General features: G+C 45.4%; 1 protein-coding gene across 3 annotated transcripts in view; it reads left to right on the forward strand.

The window, feature by feature from the left end:
* The window catches only part of PHACTR2 (phosphatase and actin regulator 2), a 134,060-nt gene that overhangs the window by 55,818 nt on the left and 57,545 nt on the right, over positions 1–20,697 (forward strand). The window lies entirely within an intron of this gene.

Raw genomic sequence — 20,697 nt, forward strand, 5'->3', positions numbered from 1 at the left:
CTTCGTCTTAGTGTTGTTAATAGAGGAGCCGCAATTACTTGCGGAGTGACTTTCTGGAGGTGGGAAGGAGCCGTGGGTCCCTTCCCGCAGCCGTGGGATGTAGGGGCTGAATTAGTTCCAGCAAGGTCTGAAGTTTCCTGCAGAAATGGCATTGCACGCATGTTTTTCCTCCACGTCTATTTCCCTTGTGTTCATTTTAAAAAAATAAATCCCATTGTAGTCCTTTGTATCAATTGTCTTCTGAACTTCATTCTTAATTCTCTCGCTGCTTTTAACGTAGGAATGTTCTGTCTACCAGGAGACAGTGCAACAGATTTCCTATATCCCCTTTTCCCCCCTTTCTTCTCTTCATGGGACATTCAAGTATAGCTTTAGCAGTAACACCCACGTTTTCAGCAAAGCTTCGTTGTGTTGTCAGTGGTGCAGCTTTCCCCTCGTACCACCCCAGGAAAAAATCTTGGATGATTTTTTCTTCTGCCAAGCGTTACGTTGGACCATTTCCAATGCATTTCCCCATCTTGCTGAAGGTCTTGCCCGGCAGCCAGCACGCTAGGATTGTACCGAGGTAGGCACTGAGGAAACAGCTGTGAGGAAACAGATGTACGGGTTAAAAGCTTTTGTTAAACTTCCTGTACCAAAACGTGTCTGAGGTGCTATGTGCAAAAGTGTATTTTGAGGTTATTTTGGCAGGAGGGGGGCCTGTATTTTGACAAATCATAGCTGGGCTTGCGTTGTCTCCGCAGAATGTGACTGCGCTGTAACTGGGCTGGATTTGTAGGTTTAACTACAAGAAAAAAAGGTCACCCTTGAATATTTCCCTAACAGAAAATGGTATTTCCAATGAGGAGCAATAAGTTGCAGTTATCTGAAGGTGTAGATTATAATGATGCTACCTTGGTGCAGCCAAATAAATTCTTGTCATCACCCATTTAAGAGCAATGGGCTTGAGACACTGCTGGAGCCTTCAGGAGGTCTCGCAGAAGAGCAGTCCCGCTGCAGGTTCAGCCCCATCGGAAATGTTGGGAGAGCATGTCCTCAATGAGAAGCCCTTGGGGCAGGTACGTTCGTGGGTGCCCTGGGTTCCTGGGAGGGGCAGAGCCGTGTATTTTCTCTCATCTGCTGTGCGGGCATGGTCTGAATGCTCGATAAATCACGAAGTTTGGAATGCCTGGTCCAGCTCAGTCAGGGTGGGGGCTGGCTCCCATTGCTTCCGATTGAGACTGATCGCCCCTTACGCAAGGAATCCTAAAATCTTCATTGATTTTGGCACGCCGGCCAACGACAAGCTGTTCAAGTCTTTGACAGCTGCTAGAGATTAGAGTTGAAGGAGATCCCTGTCTTGTACGCACAGTTTTAGTGTTTTAGTGCCAAGGAATCAATAGTGCATTCAGATCCCTAGTGAGCCAAACAAAAGCAGCTGTGAGAAGTCGCTTGCCTGTTGGCTCCATTCTTCTCCCCAAACACGCCAGCCTTTAGGGGTTGTGATCCTGCTCTCTCATGCCCTTCATGTGCCCATGTGGGGTTCAGAGGACTGTTTTCTGGGCACAGCAGGGCACGGTACTGGTGGATCACAGCGGGGCCTCAGCTGGACTGTTAGGCTGAAAATGGTTTGATACAGAAAACTCAAGTAAAAGATTTTTCCTGAAAGGGTATTATAATAAATACAATATACTGTATATTGTATACTCAGTACAAGCACAATTCAATGTCCTGCTTTTTTTTTTCCTCCTTTCTTTAAAGATTTACTTTAAATAAAAGATTTTACTCTTGGAAAGGGAAATATAAACTGAAATATTTAAACAGCCCAACGTCCTGTTGGCACTTTCCCGCTGGGTTAAGTGCAAGACTGAGGCCTTCCTATAAAACTCTTAAGTTCTCAACTCAGCAAATGCATATTCACACCAGCCAGAGCAGAGCTCTGTACAGAGAGGAGGAATCGTGTTTTTGTGTCCCACTGCCTTCCAGCAACTTCTACATGCAACGTTTGTATGCAGCAATGCTCTCTCCTGGGGTTTGCTGTCAGCTGTGGGTGTTCAAGTATTTTCGACAGAAGAACCAGGGCTTTGGTCTCCTCCCCTAACTGTGATGGGTAGATGGACAGCAAAGCAGGTCTTAGCTGTCTGTGGACACCCAGCAGGCAATCTGTTGCTCCTTCTCCCCCTCAGTTCCAATTTCGCTGGCATTTAGATTAATTTTCTAAAGCTTGTTTGTTATTTGTCGTGGTCTGCAACTGTGAACAGAAAAAAGGAATTGGCTAGTGATAGCAAGACAGCACAGATACGTGGAAAAGGATGAGTGCATACTGTCCTTGTTCATCTTCCTTCCTCTTCTGTGATTATCCCATGCCTGGCAGGACTTGATTAAAGTGCTCTCTCTTCATTCATTGGCTAGGGTTTGGTGCTTTTTGGGGTTATCAGCTATCATATGCAAAGGCTATTACTTCTTTCTGATAAAGAGCTTATCAAAAGATAAGAGTTGTGCGTTTTTTCCTTTTGGGTTTGTTCTTGGGTGATTCAGTACCACACAGAGTACTGGCAAACAGCTGAGTACTCAAGTGGAAGCGTGATTGTCATATTGCGAAGCAAACACTTAAAGGAAAAAAAAAGGAAAAAGGGTATTTTCAGTGGGGTAGAAAAGATTTCTGGTGATTTTTTTTCGTAGTTATGACTTGTCAAAAAATGAGGCATGGTAAAAATACATCTACAGGTGTTCCTAGAAGGGCATCCGTCAGTTCAGCATGGAGTCTGTGGAGCACAGCTGAGTGTATAGAGGGGAAGGAGCAGGCTGTAAAGGGCAGGTCTCAAGAACCTCCTGCCCTGATGTCAGGGTGTTCAGCTGTGTGAGCTGAAGACGGGGGCCAGATCCCTGTACTGATCTGCAAAGAGCCGCGTACGTGCGTAATCCATGAGTCTGTTTACTGTGGGATGGGTGGGAGTTCCTTTCATCTTATACATTTAGCAGAAACAGAGCACAAATTGTCAGGCTTGGGTTCATCCTGTTATAGACCAGATTTTTTTTTTTTTTTCCAGGACATGAAAATGTACTTCGACAGCACAGGAAAACCATTTCCCACCCAGCTCACCCCATTAGATGAAAGCAGTTACTCTCAGGATCCTGTTGTTTGTTGACTTTGGCACTCAGTGAAATAATTACCATAGGTCGAAAGTTAACATGTTTCTCAGACTGTTCTTTTTCATCTCTCTTGGCATTATGGGATTTCCTCTTAATTGACAAGAAAACAGCAGCTTCACCTGTGTCTGTGCAGAGAAATTGTAATTGCCTTAACTGGGCAAACTTATCTTAATTCTGAAATGAAATGGAAAACTGATGTTTGTTTCAGCAGTTCCAGGTGTTGACAGACAAATTAGTTGGTTATCAGTGCAGCAATATCAGGGTTTGTCGTGGAAGAGAAGTTATTCCAGCAGCACTCCACAGTAGTAGCTACTTCTGAGCTGTACTGGTGATGCTGCGCTGGAGCAAGAATTTCTGCTCCTATGGAGATATTCAGCAACAGCCTTAATTTTTCATCCTGACTCAGTCCACTGCAAATCTGAAGGTGCAGACAAAGCGCTTATAGTAATAATCCCTAATAGGGGAAAAAAAGTAAAGTTTCTTTTTCTCTTCCAGCTTCTCTTCCTTTTAAAAGTGGAAGAACTTTGACATCATTGCACATTACAGCAGGGTATCTCAAAGCATTTACAGGTGCACTGAGCTACTCACAACACACCTGTTAGCCGGTCATTTCAGTTACTGGTGCACTTTAAAGAAAGGAAAGGCAAGATATTCAGCTGCAAAGTCAAGTCCTGTTTGAGGTGAAGCACTAAATGAGTTGCCCACAGTCTCAAAGGACATTCTTGGCAGAGAGCGTCATCTTTGGTGGTTTTTTCCCAGGTTTAAATTGACTGAGGGCTCTGAGGCTGAATCCTCGCAGTACTGCACTGGGAATCCTATTCTTTTTTTATCCCTTCTTTATGGTTTTGTAAATTCTGGAAGAGTTGTAAGTACGATGTAAAGGGAAATCTGTTTTCAGATTCTGCTAAATTTGCATCCAAAGCTTTTCTGGCTTTGTGGATCTTGAGCATGGGAAACTCTTTCTCATCTTACCTGTGTTGTCAGATGGGGCTGCAGATGTGGTAGCTCCAGGATTTGGACTAATTAAGTGGGCAGTTTGCCCCAGGATTTGGGCTGAGGGACTGAATACTTTAGATGCTTTGTCAAAGGCCCAGAAAGCCCATGTTTTCAGACAGAATGGATAGCCACAAATTCACCTATTGCTAATGGGATCTGTAAGTGTTTAGACCTTTTAAAAGTTGGTCCTTGTGTGTTGTGGGCTGAAACACCAAAATAATAGAAACTCCTGGGTAAATGTGGGTGTCAGTACCCAAAACCACGTTCTGGTTTGTGCTGTCAGGGAAGGTCCAAGTGTGACCATGTGAAGTGAATCACTATTTATATATGGGGCAGTGTGTCACCTCTTCTCACTTTGAGGCTGCTTCAAGGATGCCAAGAGTTCTCCCCTGCTGCTGCCAGCAGAGGTGACCTTTCGTTTCAGGCATGCTGGCTGAGATGGCTTCATGTGCTGATGTTTGGTAGTCACTGATCACCTGTTCGCAGCGTTAACCATCACCTTCCTCATCTGCTATGAGGAGAATGAGAACCGACCCCAAGGAAGTCAGCGCTGACGGGGCTGCGAAGCCCTGTGTGCTGACCGGGTTTGTATGGAGTTGTGTTATCAGATGGCCACCCCGATACCTCCCCCAGAAGCTCCCAGGAGCTCTCATTTCCCCCTGAGCCCCCTGTGCTAAGGCACGCTGAAAACTGATCCCACCCTGTAAGATCTCAGCCGCCCCTTGGATCACTTGTCCTTCCTTCCTAGATCCTCTTCCTCAGCTTTCTTACTGCTCATGGATAATGATGCCTTGTTCTTAGATGGCGTTTCTCATTACAGGTTCCAAAACACTTTCCAGTTGTTTCATAATATTCCTTGATTTAAATGGGAAGACTGAGCCTGAGGAAGCAGGACAGCCTACTTGAAATCACTCGGTGGGCCTAAGACACAACCAGAAGGAGAAAAAAAAGATCTCCCAAGTCCTCGTCAGTGCTTGAGCCCTATCACAGACCCACCTATTAAAAGCAGGAAGTGCTTGAATGTTAATATCTCTCTTCGTGTGTTTTTACCTACTTAGAGTTATCCTTTAATTGTTTTGGACAATGACGCGTTTCTAGGGCTAAAAATGAAGAAGTGGTAACATTTCTGAAAAATACTTCTGAATCACTGCTGGGTTGGGATTTATTTTTTTGCTTTAGTTCTTTTAGAACATGCTGAGGATTAAAAAATAGAGTTCATTTAAGGCTTTGGAGCAATCACTGATGCATTTTTTGCAAATACTTCAGCCAATACTTAGCCTGCTTCTGGAATTTACTTTCGCCTGTAGTTTTTCAGTCGAAGCAATGGCTAGAAAAACATTTCTGATCCACAGAAATGCCTAGACCAGGTGCTATTCAGTCCCATATGGAGGAGGAGTGCTTCTTGAAGAGTCCCTTCATTGCCTTCTCTAGTTGGCCTAAGTGGGATTCCTGATCCTGTGCTCTTTCTGATGGGAACCGTGACAGTGTGATAGAGGGATTTTCATGTGTCTGGGCAAGGCCAGCGCTAGGCATAGGAGGGAAAAATAGAGGTGGAAGTTTGCCGGTGATGGTTATTTGGCTCTGGTAACAGGCAGTTTGATGTTGCATGTGCTTGTGAGTCGACAGAATTTGGTTCTGCCAACATTGCTGAGAAGCCTTTGGTCAGATCTGTTTTCAAGCCACATAATGATATTGATGTTAAAAATACGTGCAAAGAGGAAGAGAAAGAAAACAGGAATACAGACCATCATCAGGCAAGGTAGGCAGGCAGTGAGGGTTTCTTATTTTTTTCCCCAAAACAGAATCAAAGGCAAGCTTCGAGTGTGCCTTTGAACCAGTGAACCAAATTGGGTCATTTACATCTGTTCTCGGGTGATCTCTATAACTCCTAGGTTGCCAGGTGTATTTTTTGGCAAATCTAAAACTATGCTGTGGCTCTAGAGCATGTTATTTTGTATAATGTTGTATTATGGAAATGTTTCAGTAGGAGCAATTCAGGAAGGTCCCTGTGAACATCAAACTGATACAGGTTGTAAAGATGAGCTGTTTTCTCGCTATCTCTGCCTAGAATCTCATGGGTAACAGTGCTGGGTGTCCTCTCTTGGCTTTTTTGGTGCCTTTTTTTCCATTTTCTGGGCTGGGTTATAACAGTACACTTTGTGAATCAATTTAGCCTTGCCCATTTGCAATCCATACGGTGTTTTGGACTAACAGTCTGTACAGACAATGCAGTTACCTCTGTCCATCACGTGGAGGCTCGTTATTAGGGAATTTGATTCCAGACTTGAGTTGCTCACAGGCCTTATACAAGGTTACTGCATAGGAACAAATTTCTTCTGTCTGTGGCTTGGTTTTCAGGCACCTGGAAACAAAGTCTCTGTCCAAAGTGAAAGTCCAGTTTACCTTTGTGTTTTCTCAGTGCTTTAAACAGCCGTGATGACCAGTGCAAGTGGGGAAAAAAAGCTAGGGAGAAATGAGGGTCTGGGTTGCGCTGCCATTTTGTACGGTAGTCAAGGATATGCAGACAGGTTGCATGCAAATAAAATGAGAAAAAATGTGAAGATACTGACTTACTGTCTGGTTTATGGTGATTGGCTATCTGTGAGTTGGACACCACACTTCTATATAATACTGTAAGCCTGTGATAACACTGTCGCTTGGCAGGTCTGACTATTTATACAAAAGCCTGTGACAACGATACCCTTATGAAAATGAAGTTTTATTGAAAAGATGTAAACTGCAAAGTGTGTGTTGCCTTTTCCCTCTCTGATTCCTGCTTTGGTTACCAGCGAATCTGCGTGATGTTTCCTTGAACAGAACCAGGCTGTGGTACCGCTCTCCTAGCTCTGCAAGCTGTCAGGAAAGCAGGTCCTGTTCCCAGAGCTCAGCCTGCACCCCTGCCCCTGCAAATGTGCTTTTTAATTCGTGTTGCGAGATGTCTGCACTCTCACTGCCCAAACCAGCAGAAAACGGTGGTCAAGGCAACTACCTGGATAGGCAACAGAAAGCGATCTGGATCCAAGCTTGTGTTTGGTAGCTACCTGAGCTACATAAAATAGCACTTAGTGGGAGTGAAATTGGGTCTGGGAAGCCAGCTCTGTGTGCCAGCGTCCTTTTTTTGTCCTCAGCAAGCTGCTACCTCTGCTGATGTATCCCAGATCCTAATCTATGTCGATGTGTGTTGTTGCACCGATGCCAAAAGGCACAGCAGTTCATGGCGGAGTCACGATGCTGTAGGCCCAAGTTACGTCCTAATATGCCCCCAGCCAGTTTCTGCAGATACTATAGCGAGTGAGAGGCCTGAGATACTTACTCCTAACCAGCACTTTGTGACCCATGAGGCTTTGGTAAACCTCAGTGTAGCTTGTAGGTCTCCAGCCTCTGCTGTTTAATGGACGCATGGAGATTTCTAATGTTTGGCTGCCAAACAGGCGATGTTAACCAACGCAGTAGCATCCTGAGGCAAAAACACGATGCAGCTGCAAATAGGAAGGGCCTGTCAGCTTTGTGACTTTCATCCTGTACGTTTTCCTTGCTTATAGCCCCCAGGGATCAACTTACCTGAAGCTTACCTGTCATAACAAGCAATATAAAGTCAGCCAGGCTGAGAACTAATCTCCTGGGGGCTTTTTTTCTTTAAACACTCCCACTCCATTCACCCCCTCCCCAAATCCTGTGAGTCAACAAAGAACTGACACTTTCATTTTGCGTTTATGAAACATGTAGATTCAGTGGGGTACAGACAAGCAGTTAGACTTGTAACCACTTAAAGTCATTATAAGCTGGTGGGAAATGATTTTTAGATACTGGCTGTCTTTATGAGGAAAAAAACCACCAAACAATTAATTGCCAAGAAATTGGGCATGTTTAAAGTATACATGTATAATGTGTTATAATTTATTTCATTGGTAATAGCTCAAAACTGGCTGTGTATTTCCTTTCCTGTAAATGTATTCAATGTGTCTGAAGATTACTGGCTTGTTCCTTGCAGTTTTGTAGATTTATTGCATTTCTGAGTGGAAGGAAGTGTTGGTTTTGGCACAGATGCTACGAATATTCTTGTTCTGAAAATGTGAAGTAGTGTTCTAGTACACCGTTAATCTGGCCTCTTTTATGTTGACACAAAGAAGGGTGTAGTGGCTTTGTTGTCCTGTGTGTTATACCATCGTGCATGGTCCTCCTTTTCTGATGAATTGTTCAAGTGATTCATAAAAAGAAGGAAAATACTAGTATTAATAATTCGTATTAAAAATGCATATGTGACTTAAAACAGCTTCATTAATTGTAGAGTAGTTCCTGTGCTTAAATACTGAAATTGAGAAGTTTTGAAGGCTGGTCCAACTCTTCTTAGAAGATAACAGATTTGGTAACTTGGGAAGAAAATGCCGGTTTTGTTTCTTACTTGAATATTGCCACTTTTGAAACATGGAAATGGAATATGGAAGAACTACATAAGGCCCGATTGTGAGACATGAAAGAAGCTATGTCTGTGCAAGTGAGTGAACAATAACACGGACAACTTGAGGTCTGTGGATAAAGCCAAGTTGTCAAGAGCTGGACAAGCACCAGGCAGAAATGAAAGATGGTCTATAGTTTAGTTGGAAGGGAAGTCAGGGAGAGTAGCAGAACATGAGCCAGCAGGAAAAAGGAGATGTGAACTACAAAGCATTGCACAAACTACATGACCATGACGCTTGGCTTTTAAAGCCTTTTGTTTGACAGCGCCATCATGTTTACTGTATGGTGAACATGATTCTGAAGAGAGGACAAAAGTTTTTGCGGGAAGAGTTTGGGGGAATCTGCAGACACCTGAAACTGAAAAATACGTCCTGGGTACTTACGGCAACACCTCTGCCTTAACTCCCCTCTGGTAGTGTTCATTCTGCTAGTTCCACCCCCAGGTGCTTGCTTACCTTCCCCTAAGCAGAAGCTGCTCCTTGCTTAGCTCAGCCCTGCTAGTGTGTGAGTGTTTCCCAAGCTGCGTCCCAGTGCAGAATAAGCACGGCTAGCTGAAACCCTGCATCAGGGTGATTGAAGCTTTTCCACTGACTTTGCCCTGAAGTGGGGTAGGGAGCGTTTGTGTGATCTCTTAGCACACAGGAGTGAAGGCCCCAGCTCATCACCCTGGCATGGACTAGGAAGGTTTGTGTCTCCCAATGCTGAAGTCTTCCATGGGCATTAACCAGTCCTGAAAATGGCCATTGGGTAGTAAATATTGTCATCCTCTCTCCTCACTAAAAATGGAGCATACAAGACCTGGTGAACTGAAAGCTATAGACCAAGTAACTAAGTGAGCAGAAATGAACAAAGTCAGGCCCCGGATTTTTGCATTCACATCTTTCAGCCAGCTGTCCCTGTAGAGAAAACATCTCTCTCCGTGTTGCTCAGCCTGCAGTACATCCAGGGTTTGCTTAACCGCAGAAGAAAAACACTGCAAGAAACATCCGTAGAAGATGAGGTGAACCAAAAAACAAATAAAGTCCTTCATTAAGCGAGTTGAGGGTGGTGGAGGACTCCATCTGGAGATAGTTAGTCACAGCACAGGGTTAACTTGCTTGCTGTCCCTTCAGTTTGTCAATGGGAACAGCCTCCTCTCTCCTCCCACATCTCTGTTACTCTGCCTGTGGTTTAGCAGATAACATAATTACATCATGACAGTCCCTGGATGGGAATGCTGCTGTTTAGCATAGTTGGCAACCTGTTTTTTCCCTGAGGGCTTGTTTCATGGGTTGTATACCAGCAGGGCAGAACTGAGCCTTCAGTGTCTTTTCAGCAGCACAAAGCTGTCTGGCGGCAGAGATCGGGTTTTTTTAACCCCTAAGAACTGACACACCGTCTGTGTTAATGGGGCCACAGGTTTTATTACTATGTTCCAATTTAATTTTTTACTCTTTCTCTTTATGCACTAAATTCCACATGGGAGTGAGAGGAGAGTGGAGGAACAACACAGGAGGCAGAGCTAATTAAATTAGCCATTTCTTAAAAACAAATACCAGGCAGTTCAATCTCATTTAAAAAATAAATAAATACCAGCACGTAGCTCATTTTTATTGGTTCAAGCAGTTACTTCCATGCCCAGATGTTAATGCAGGGACAAATTGCGATTCCCAAGGGGTTTATTTTGTCTTACTCTATTTTTTTATAACTCACTCTGTGCTCCCACCATTTTTGGCATTTTTATTTTTTTACACAAGGGGTGGTAGCAGAAATTTTGAGACAAGCCAAAAATTGTTGTTCTTTAGGGGGTAAAGAAAAAGGAATGTGTTTGGGGTGAGAGAGAAGGGAAATTTGGGTAATACTGAGACAGTGCACCACGTCACCCTTCAAGAGGAGACGGCAAAGAGTTGTTTTTTTTGTTTGTTTGTTTGTTTGTTTTTCCTGACATACTGACAGGAACTTTCCTTTTCTAACCCAAGGATTGGGGCTGGAGTCCCGCAGAGAGCTACACACATGTGTGCAGTCACATATATTTGTAGAAGTTTTTACTATCCGATTAAGACTTATATCCTTGGTGTAAACTTCTGTGGTGAACTTTTCAAGAAAACTGTGACATTTTTCAAAGTATTTCTCGTCTCTTATCAGTTAAAACAGAAATGCCAGAGCTCCGATAGCAATCACTGCAAATGGTTCTTTGTCTAAAACCACTTAAAGAACTGGGACATGAGACACTGAGCAGCGCTCCTCTGTAGCAGGATATAGCGGATTTACGGTAAACCCTGCTACAGCAGGGTTTTGCATAGGTCTCACCAAAGCTGGGTAGGTGCCATAAGCTGTGTCATAAGAGGTGAAAAGGGGTCCTTTAGTTTGGTGGACAGAGCCCTCCGTGTCACCTAGTCTTGCTGTAATTACCTGAGAAGAGAGCCATCTGTGTTACAGAATCACAGAATCGTCTAGGTTGGAAGAGACCTCCAAGATCATCTAGTCCAACCTCTGTCCTAACACTAACAAGACCTCCACTAAACCATATCACTAAGGGCTACATCTAAACGTCTTTTAAAGACCTCCAGGGATGGCGACTCAACCACTTCCCTGGGCAGCCCATTCCAATGCCTAACAACCCTTTCAGTAAAGAAGTTCTTCCTAATATCCAACCTAAACCTCCCCTGGCACAACTTGAGCCCATTCCCCCTCATCCTATCACTGGGCACGTGGGAGAATAGACCAACCCCCACCTCTCTACAGCCTCCTTTAAGGTACCTATAGAGAGCGATGAGGTCTCCCCTGAGCCTCCTCTTCTCCAGGCTAAACAACCCCAGCTCCCTCAGCCGCTCCTCGTAAGACTTGTTCTCCAGACCCCTCACCAGCTTCGTTGCCCTTCTCTGGACTCTCTCGAGCACCTCCATGTCCTTCTTGTAGCGAGGGGCCCAAAGCTGAACACAGTACTCGAGGTGCGGCCTCACCAGAGCAGAGTACAGGGGGACAATCACCTCCCTAGACCTGCTGGCCACACTGTTTCTTATACAAGCCAGGATGCCGTTGGCCTTCTTGGCCACCTGAGCACCCTGCTGGCTCATATTCAGCTGCCTATCAACCAGTACTCCCAGGTCCTTCTCTGCCAGGCAGCTTTCCAGCCACTCATCTCCCAGCCTGTAGCGCTGCTTGGGGTTGTTGCGCCCCAGATGCAGGACCCGGCACTTGGCCTTGTTGAACTTCATACAGTTGACCTCAGCCCATCGGTCCAGCCTGTCCAGATCATCCTGCAGAGCCTTCCTTCCCTCGAGCAGATCAACACACGCACCTAGCTTGGTGTCATCTGCAAACTTACTGAGGGTGCACTCGATCCCCTCATCCAGGTCATTGATAAAGATATTAAAGAGGACCGGCCCCAGCACTGAGCCCTGGGGGACTCCACTAGTAACCGGCCTCCAACTGGATTTGGCTCCATTCACCACAACTCTTTGGGCCCGGTCATCCAGCCAGTTTTTAACCCAACAAAGCGTACGCCAGTCCAAGCCACAGTTGTTACAGTGAACATTAAATTTGACCTGAAATGAAATTGTTGATGATAACTTTGTTCTGAAAAAAACCCAAGCAAACAAGTTCTGTTTTTTATTGTCCACCAGGCACTTTCACCCATTAGTCACCTGCTTTTACTGGCGGGTGCTTTCATGCTTATAAACAAAATACCCAAATAACCCCCCCAAAAAAGTCCTTTGACTCCATATAAAATGTCAACTACGTTCTTTTCAACAGGTTGAATGAAGCACACCAAGGGCAGTATTCTGCCAGCGTGTATTCAGCTCTGCATTTAAGCTCTGTCTTGTTTTAGCCAGGAAATAGGTGGGTTCATCAAAATACTTCATGGAGGCAAAGGTCCTCTCCAAGAGCCAGCATGCAGGGCCGTGAGCTCCAGAGCAGCTATGGTTCTGAAATCAGTTTGAAGACAGGTTTAAGACCGTGGGGGTGCTGACTGTGGAGGACGCCAGTGCTGGTGCTGGAGCTGGGCGGGCAGGCCGCTGGTGGGACCGGGAGCCTCACTCAGCGTGACAGGGCTGTGTCTGTCTGAAGGCCTCTTGAGAGCTGGTGGTGTGACAGGGACCGAGAGAAACCTGGCCGAGCTGTTGCAGTGAAGTCAAAGCGTAAAGCTGGATGAGAAGAAGGGAATGGCAGGACAATCCTGTTAACATCATTACCCTGCCACGGCTGGGCCTCCTGCTGCTGGACACCTGTCTGAACCCCATAGGGCAGCCTTTAAAATAGGAGGTTATATGGTCACTGCTGGCTCCTGTGCGTTCCCTCGTGGTCATAGAATTGTCTCCGTGCTACTGCTGACCCTAGACAGTCAAAAATGATGGGTCAAGCTCATTAGGTCACGACGCATCAAAAATAAGGCTCTGGACCTTTCCTTTTCTTTCTTTGCCACTTGGAAGTCGCTATCTCAAGCTGTCTCTTACAAACACGAAGCTGAAAACTTTGGGTTTATTTTTAAGCGAAAAAAATTAAGTAGAGAACCAGTTCCCAGTGACTTGCTATTCATAAAAGCATGAAATTGCCGTAAGATTTGCCAAGAAGCTTTGAGTTAGTTACATCATGCATACCTCTGGCAGGAGCACCGCGGGAGCGGTGCGGGGTCCCCTGCCCATCCCCTTTTGGGTCCCTGCCGGGTGAAAATTGCCGCCCTCTCGCCGAGCCCGAGCCCGGCAGCCAGCTGGGGTGGAAGGAGGCGAGCCGGGGAGTGAGCACGGGGCTTGGAAATGCTGAGTGCTTGAATGTTTGCACGAGCAAGAGGGAGGTTTAGGGGGAATTATAAACGTTTTTCAAGCCAAGAGAAGTGATTGAACCCTTGATCACTCCTTTTCATTTCCAGAATGTCACAACCACTCCCCTGAGCTCAGGAAACTTGCAGTCAGTTGTTTGCAAGCTGCTTGAAAGCGCTCTTTTAAAAAATAATTGTTAGCCTCTCTGTTTCCTAACCTGCTTTTACACCAAGCCTGTTGCGCTGGAGATGAAGTTACGCATCAGCTTTGTTTGGCGTGTCAAAGAGGGTTTTTTGGGAGGTGTTTTCTGAGGGAAGCAAGTTGCAGCTGGCTGCTGGAGGGGCCCCGTGCCTTTGGCAGGCAGGGAAGTGCAGAGCTGAGCGGGCTTCAGGTGAGGAAATGAGGCTGCAGAGCTGCAGCACCCACGTGAGCGAGGGTGTCCATCGGCTGTGGGCTCCCTTCTTTCCTTTGCCTCCTGTTCTGGGGGCGAGCAGGGTGCTGGGGGAACAGCCAGGCTGTGATGCCTGCTGTGTTCCAGCCAGGAATGCGATTGGGATGCAATCCCTGCGGCTGCTTTGTGCAGCTGTGTCGGACAGCGGGGAATGCCAGGGAGCCGTGGCTGGGGGGAAAGCAGGGACCCCAGAAGCCTGCTGGGAGCAACCCCAGAGAAGGACACCCGTGCAAACACCACCAGAGGAAACTCAGCATTTGAGGCTCATTTCTTTGTGGGAGAACTGATCCACATAGTTTATTAAATGAGCGGATAAATAGCTCGCGCTCTCTGTTGTGGTGACCGCAAGCTGCCAAATCTGTCACGTGAAAGCCCACGATGAGAGTGTGAGGAGCAGTCAGGGCAGGCAAAAACTGAGAGTGGCACTTTCTGGGGTATTCCTGTGGGCTTTTCAAAGAGATGGCACACTTTCCCAGGGACCTCTGGAAACAGTCGTGTGCTCTATCACATAATGTTCCCTCCCTAGGAAAACATTTGGTAGTAGTTTAAAAAAGAAAACTTCAGAGAGCTTATGTAAAGCCGAAGTGAATTTGTTGAACCCTGATGCTGTACATACTTTACTTGGGATGATGTTGAATTTCCAGTGCTGGTTTGAGCTGCTAGCAATAGTTGCAGAGCCTTCCAGTGACGCTCAGGCTTTTTGTACTTTTTTTTTTTTAATCAAATCCTTTTAAACACACAACTAAATACTAACACTTCTGTGTTTTGTTCGTCTGGATCAATGTGGCCACAGTGCTCACAAAGTGGGAAAACTTGACCTTTGTCCTCAACCTTATACACACTTTTTACTGCCTAATCCTATTCCTATCTTTGGCACAAAATTGTGTGTGAATTTCTTCTATAAGCTCTTAAATGTTACGCTTGTTCAATTCACTTTGAAGTGTGTTATATTTCAAGTATGAATGGGTTATTCTTTAATACAGTATTATCCTCCTGAGGATGTGCTACCAGAAACATTGATCTTCCCAGCAGATTATTTTATAGAAATATCCAACAATATCAGCTGCACTTCCGACGTATTCAAGAACTTCAGCTGTCTCCAAGCCCATGACCCTGTTTTGCTTTGCTTCATTTCTCCAGTGGCACTCTGTTTCTTCTGAATCATTAAGCAGCAATACTCTGAAATTTTCAAATGTGTAGGGCAGCTTTAAGTTTGACCTTATCGTCAACAAAAGTACAACAGTGAATGATATTGAAGTTGAGTTACTCATGTTCATAGCTGGTTTTAAGTTGATTTTTGTATTGCTTGCAGTGGCCACAATATTTCAAGTTTTTTTCACCAAGGTACTGCAGAATCGAATATTCATGTTTGTAGCAGTGGCACGTGCTGACGGAGCTGGGTGGTTGCAGTTCCTCCATGTCAGGCAACGGAGCATCACTGCTGAAACTCAGATCAATGCCATGTGCTGAAGCTAAGCACTGCGTGAATGTTGATGGTGTAGCATGAATATGCAGTGTCAGGAACAAGATGGGGTCTTGTGTTGTATAGCTGCTTTGAGGCTCAAGGGATGCTCATCCACTTCCAGCTAAAATAATTCAGTTTAAACTTGTTCGTAGAAATTCAAGTTGATGCTTTATTTTAGCCTATGGATTACAAAGATTGTTCAATGTCAATGTGTGACTGAGGGAGGTTTTAGAAAATTATACGCTGTAAAAAAAGCAAAACCATTTTTTTGTTGACATCTAAAAAATCTTTAAGATGCAACAGCTGAGCAGGTGGCGATGAAAAATCAGAACTCTGCTATTCGAGCTCTTTTCTTTCACTTTGTAGTTAGAGTTGGTGTAAAAATGGTCTCTCTGTTTTTTTGTTTGTACATCTCTTGTCACAAACAGGTCCTGATCTATGACTACACCTCTTAAGCACTGTGATAATACAAGTCATTTATTATTAATGGAGAGCAGAGGAGAAGTGGGGACCTGAAATACAGCATGAAACAAGGAAGTGAGGAAATGAATGTATCAATTATGTATTTGCTGTGTTTATGGTGCTCTTAGAGTTGTTGTTTTCCCCTAAGGGAAAAAGGAAAATTCTGCTGTAAAAGCTGAGCATGTTCTCAGTGCCTTTTCTGATGACAGGATGGCTTCTCCCCATCCAAGGCCTCACCAAGCCATGAGAGCCTCTGGTTGGCTTTGTCAGGGACCTCCAGGAACAGAGACCTGAAGGGGCACCCAGGCTACTTTCAGCCCCTGCTCTGCTCACCTCTCCAGGCTCAGCACCTGGGGCAGCTCGTGGGGCACCTCCCATAAATGCTGATTCAATGGAAAAAATAAAGTTCAAAATGTATACCAATCGGTCTTCAAATCTGCTTAAAGATGATTCTGTAATTCTGTGGTGTTTTACGGTGCCATTAGGTTGCTTGATGGAATTACTACTTCGTGGTTGTGTAGGAAAGGGAATATACCATTTTTATTTATTTAAAGTGTAACTAAATCCTATCGCAAACTGCATATGGACCTTTTTTTTCATGAAAATGCCCCTGAGCTTCAGAGTTTAATTTGGTAAAGGAAGAGCAGCTGGGCTGACAAATATGTCAGCTTGTGTCTGATTTTCTCCACCCTGGCCCTAATAAGGAACAAGATGCAGGGAATAAAACAGCTGTGTGCTGTGCAGCGAGGCATGAGGAGAGTAATGAAACATGATGCTGAAGAAAAGTCAGCTGCAACTTGGCGACTCCCATTTTCTCCTAGCAAATAAGATAACTTCAGCTGTATTCAGGATCCTGGTATTATACACACAGAAAAAATATGAACAGTTTTTGCATGCTGTAGCTTTAGAATTGACAAATTGACATTTTGACTGAGAGGAGCTATGTTTAATCATAAGTAGTTTCTTGTGAGTGTGTTGGAGTTGTATTATTTTTGTTTATCCAAGCTAGTATCTAGCAACAAAGGCAAACAGTTTAAAGGCAGCTAAAAAATAAACTTAAAATAAACACAGTTTTCTCTACAAAGACTGCAGGACTAATAGCCTGCAAAAACGTTTGCAGTGACAGCAACACTCAGAAATTTGCTAGCTGGATTTAAAAGTGTCCTTGACCTCTGCTGGGTTCAGAGGCCAGCTGGGTCACAGAAAGAAACTATTTGCTTCAGGTTTGACTTGCACACTTGTGGACAAGTGCAATATGCTGTTTCCTGTGCTAGAAAAAAGGTGTTGAAGTAGTGCCAGTGTGAAAGAAAACGTCACCTTTAAATGGCAGTACAGCGAGCTCCGGGCTGTGTGCAGGGAATTTAATTACACAGCTGATCAGATTGATCCTAGGATTTTTTGTATGTAAATGTTCTGTTAATTGCAGATCAAGAGCTCATTATTTTACCTAAATGTGAGGAAGCGTTGGGATGGGAGTCCCCCAAAACCAAACCTGCTTTCAGATTTATATACACGTTAACTGTGGAAGACTTGGTTAAAGATGTACGATAATGGGAAAAGCACACATGCAGTGTTCATGCAGAACTGTTTTTGGCAAGGATGTTGGGTAGTCAGGAATGAATTGGGATGGGTGAGCGGGGGAGGAGGGATGCGTAACTACCTTCCCTGGCTTCCTTCATGTGGAAGAAGGAAACAGCCACCACTGTTAGTGCTCCAGGCGGTCATCACGCGAGCCTTTGATGTGGTGTGGGGGTCAGGGCATGCTGCTGTGAGGGCCCCTCCTCTCAGCTCTTGTATCCTTGTGTGAGACCTTACACCACAGGCAGTGAACTGGGGCACTCTTCCTGCTAGAACTCTTCCATCTCTTCCCAAACTCGTCCCCATCCCCTCCTGTCCCCTCCTGCTTGTTCCTGACTGAGCTCCGTGGCACACCACACAGCTCAGTCTTGTCAGCACGCTGTTTAGCTGGCCTTCCTGTGAAGTAGAAAGGAGCTGATTTGTCTTTAAAATTCCATACAAAAAGGTTGTTTTTTCTGCTGGCTCAGCACAGTGATAAAGTGCAGCCTCACAAAGAGCGACCGACATGGTTGTTCAGCTGATGTTTCCACCAAGACGCTGTGAGAACACAGGCTGAAATAGCTGGAAATACGCCTGTGGGCTCAGCATCTCTAGAAAGCCATATCTGCGTACCTACTCCACTGGCAGTGTTGATGCTTTCTGGAGACGTCCCACTGCTCATAGCACTGTGGTGAGCAGTGCGGTTCTTTGGGCGCCAGCTGTGAGGAAACACCTCTGTCTTTCCACATGTGCTGAGGGAGGGGTAGAAAGGCATCGGAGAGAGATCAGCAGCCGAGTTGGTTAGCCTGCACAGCAGGCCGGACGAGCTGTTGGCAGCGTAAAATCCTCGCTCAGGATGATGTCAGGCTCCAGGTGAACCAGCCAGCTTAGATCTGAAGCAGCCCCGAGCTTGTGGCTGCTTAGGTATGGAGGGGAGTGAAGCCAGACAGCCTTCGAGGAAAAGCCCAGAGTAACTTTGGCTGTGCTTTGCCCGTTTTGCAAGGTTTTTGACTCAGCTGTAGCAGTGAGTCGCTCAGACCATCTGGGGGTGTGCTGATTCACGCCCCGGGCTGGCTCCTGAGAAGAGCTGTCGTTTAGCGGCTAGAGCTGCAGGGATTCAGCAGGCTGAGGGGACGAGGACTGCCCAGCACGATTCGCACCAGGCTACCAGGCTGTCACTTGCCATGCTTCTTTCAGTTTTTCTTCCAACAAATTCCTACTGACTGTATTTCTCATCAAATTCCTGGGAGCTCTGGGGATGGCACATTCCAGTTTAGTGATGACATAGCATACCTATTACGTTTGCCCCCCTTTTGTCAGGACAAACCAGCACCGGGGAGCAGCAGGGGCACGGCCTTCCGCTGTCTTCCCTCTCCTCGGCAGGGGCTGCTGCTAGGACAGGTGGTACAGGAGCTGCTGGCCCCGCTGAGCAGATGGAGAGTAACTTTGCAGCTAGCTGGAGGAGTGGGAACAGGGCCAAAGGCTTCCACGTGGCACACTTGGCCTGCTTTTATCTCAGCGTCAGTAGTACATACGTATTAATTACCGCAAAAGATGTTTTTATTTTTATTCCTGCTTATTACCACATAGGAAGAAGGGCCGCGTACTCACTTCAGATTATTTTCGATAGCCAGTATCTGTTGGGAAGTTTTATCACTTGCCTGTAGCTAAAAATATCTGTTGTAAATTTGTTGTAGGTATTTTACTCCCCTGTATTAGGACTACATCAAGTCATCAAGAAAAGTCAGTCAGTAAGGAAATATTTCCAGTTCTGCAGTTCTGGTTTTCAAATGTGACGTTAAAAATATCATTAGGGAATTTAACAAGATGAGTATGTGCAGCACACTTCTGGGTTGAATTACAGAATTATTCAAAAAGGTTTTAAAACTATAAATAGAAATCTATATACCATTGTACTTCAAGGAGATTTATCCCTTAATATTCTGACACACAGCATTAATTTTCAATCCTCAGCCTTTCAAAGCAATTTGGATGCTCTTTCACATGTACTGTGTTTTTGTTGTTGTTGTTTCTGTCCTCCCACATCTCTGTTACTCTGCTTGGATTTTTTTCCCCATTTTTGTGGAAGTTGCTTGGATCTAGAATGCAACCTTTGACCTGATGTTTCATATATCTGGAAAACGTAACTGTCTGGAAATTTTCCGTTTGCTTCTTTTCACTGGAGTGTTGGGGTTGAGAAGAGAGGAGCAAGCAGCCCGCGTTGAACTGCTGATCCCTCTTCTTTTGGTCTGAGCCAGCCGCGTTCCAGTCAGAGAGCAGGTATCGAGATGTTTGCAGCCAGATCACTTTCAGACCTGCATAACGGGATTGCAAAGCATTTGTTTATTCCTTTCTTGGTAAGGCAAAGGGATGGAAGTTAAACACTGGGCTGGAGAGCAGGAAGTAGTGCAGATGTGCTAATACGGACTGCATGATGCCAAAATGTAAATTCTTAATTTGCAAACACGTTTGTGGGCATATTACAAGCATAAGGTCAGGTCCTTATTTTTATTCAATCCCTAAGCAAAATCCTAGTATGTTTTGACACGAGAAGCAGATGAAAATAGAGTAGGTGAGATTACAGAGGTAAAACCACAGTGTTAATGCACCACAGAACACCCCCCATTTGCTCAAATGCCTGTGCAGATGTAGTTGGGAGCCTTGCACAGATATGGCAAGGGCAGTTTACTCAGGCAAGGTAAAAAGACAAACAGCTAAACAAGCTCGTCCAGGCTCTTAGAAATTAGTCCTAGGTTTACAGCTGAGAGAGAGAGCTGAAATAAATGCATGTGGGAGACAGCACCATTGCTCAGACAAATCTGAAACGTGTGACATGGCTCATGATCCTCCTCTTCTGTGCACAGCATCAAAGGAACGGGTGGCAGGGTGTGCCTCTCCTAGCTTCAATGCTAACGTGCTGTTCTCCAAGGGGTTTAGAGGTGCCTGTACAGGGTTAGTACGGTGCTGGCTGTGCTTTTTGCGGAGCCCAGGCAGGGACTTACCAAAGGGGAGAGCAGAATATGGCCTTTTGTCCACAGATGCAAAACTGGATTTCCCTTTCTCTGGCTTTCTGCAGCAAGGTAACGCTTTGCCTGTGGTGAAATGGGAGTTGCATGGTTCACCCCTATAAAAATTCATCTCTCTGAACTTTGGCATTGCTGGTCCATGTGCGACTCTGACAACCCGAAGGGTGTCTCTGCGTATACCCTTGCGGAAGCCCGGGGGGCACTCAGGCTGCAGCTACCCGAGGAGGATCCCCCCGCTACCCATGCCGGCTGCTTTCAGGCAGCAGCCAGAATCCATCTGAAGTAGCCGCTGCCCACCCTGTTTAGCTCATTGCCAGCAGGAGGCCCAATTAACATTTTGCAACATTGGCAGTTCCATATGGAAACTACCATTCAGCCGCCTACGTTTGAACTTCAGCTCTTTCCTTTCAT

This window comes from Cygnus atratus, chromosome 3, assembly GCF_013377495.2.
Source record: "Cygnus atratus isolate AKBS03 ecotype Queensland, Australia chromosome 3, CAtr_DNAZoo_HiC_assembly, whole genome shotgun sequence".
Taxonomy (NCBI): domain Eukaryota; kingdom Metazoa; phylum Chordata; class Aves; order Anseriformes; family Anatidae; genus Cygnus; species Cygnus atratus.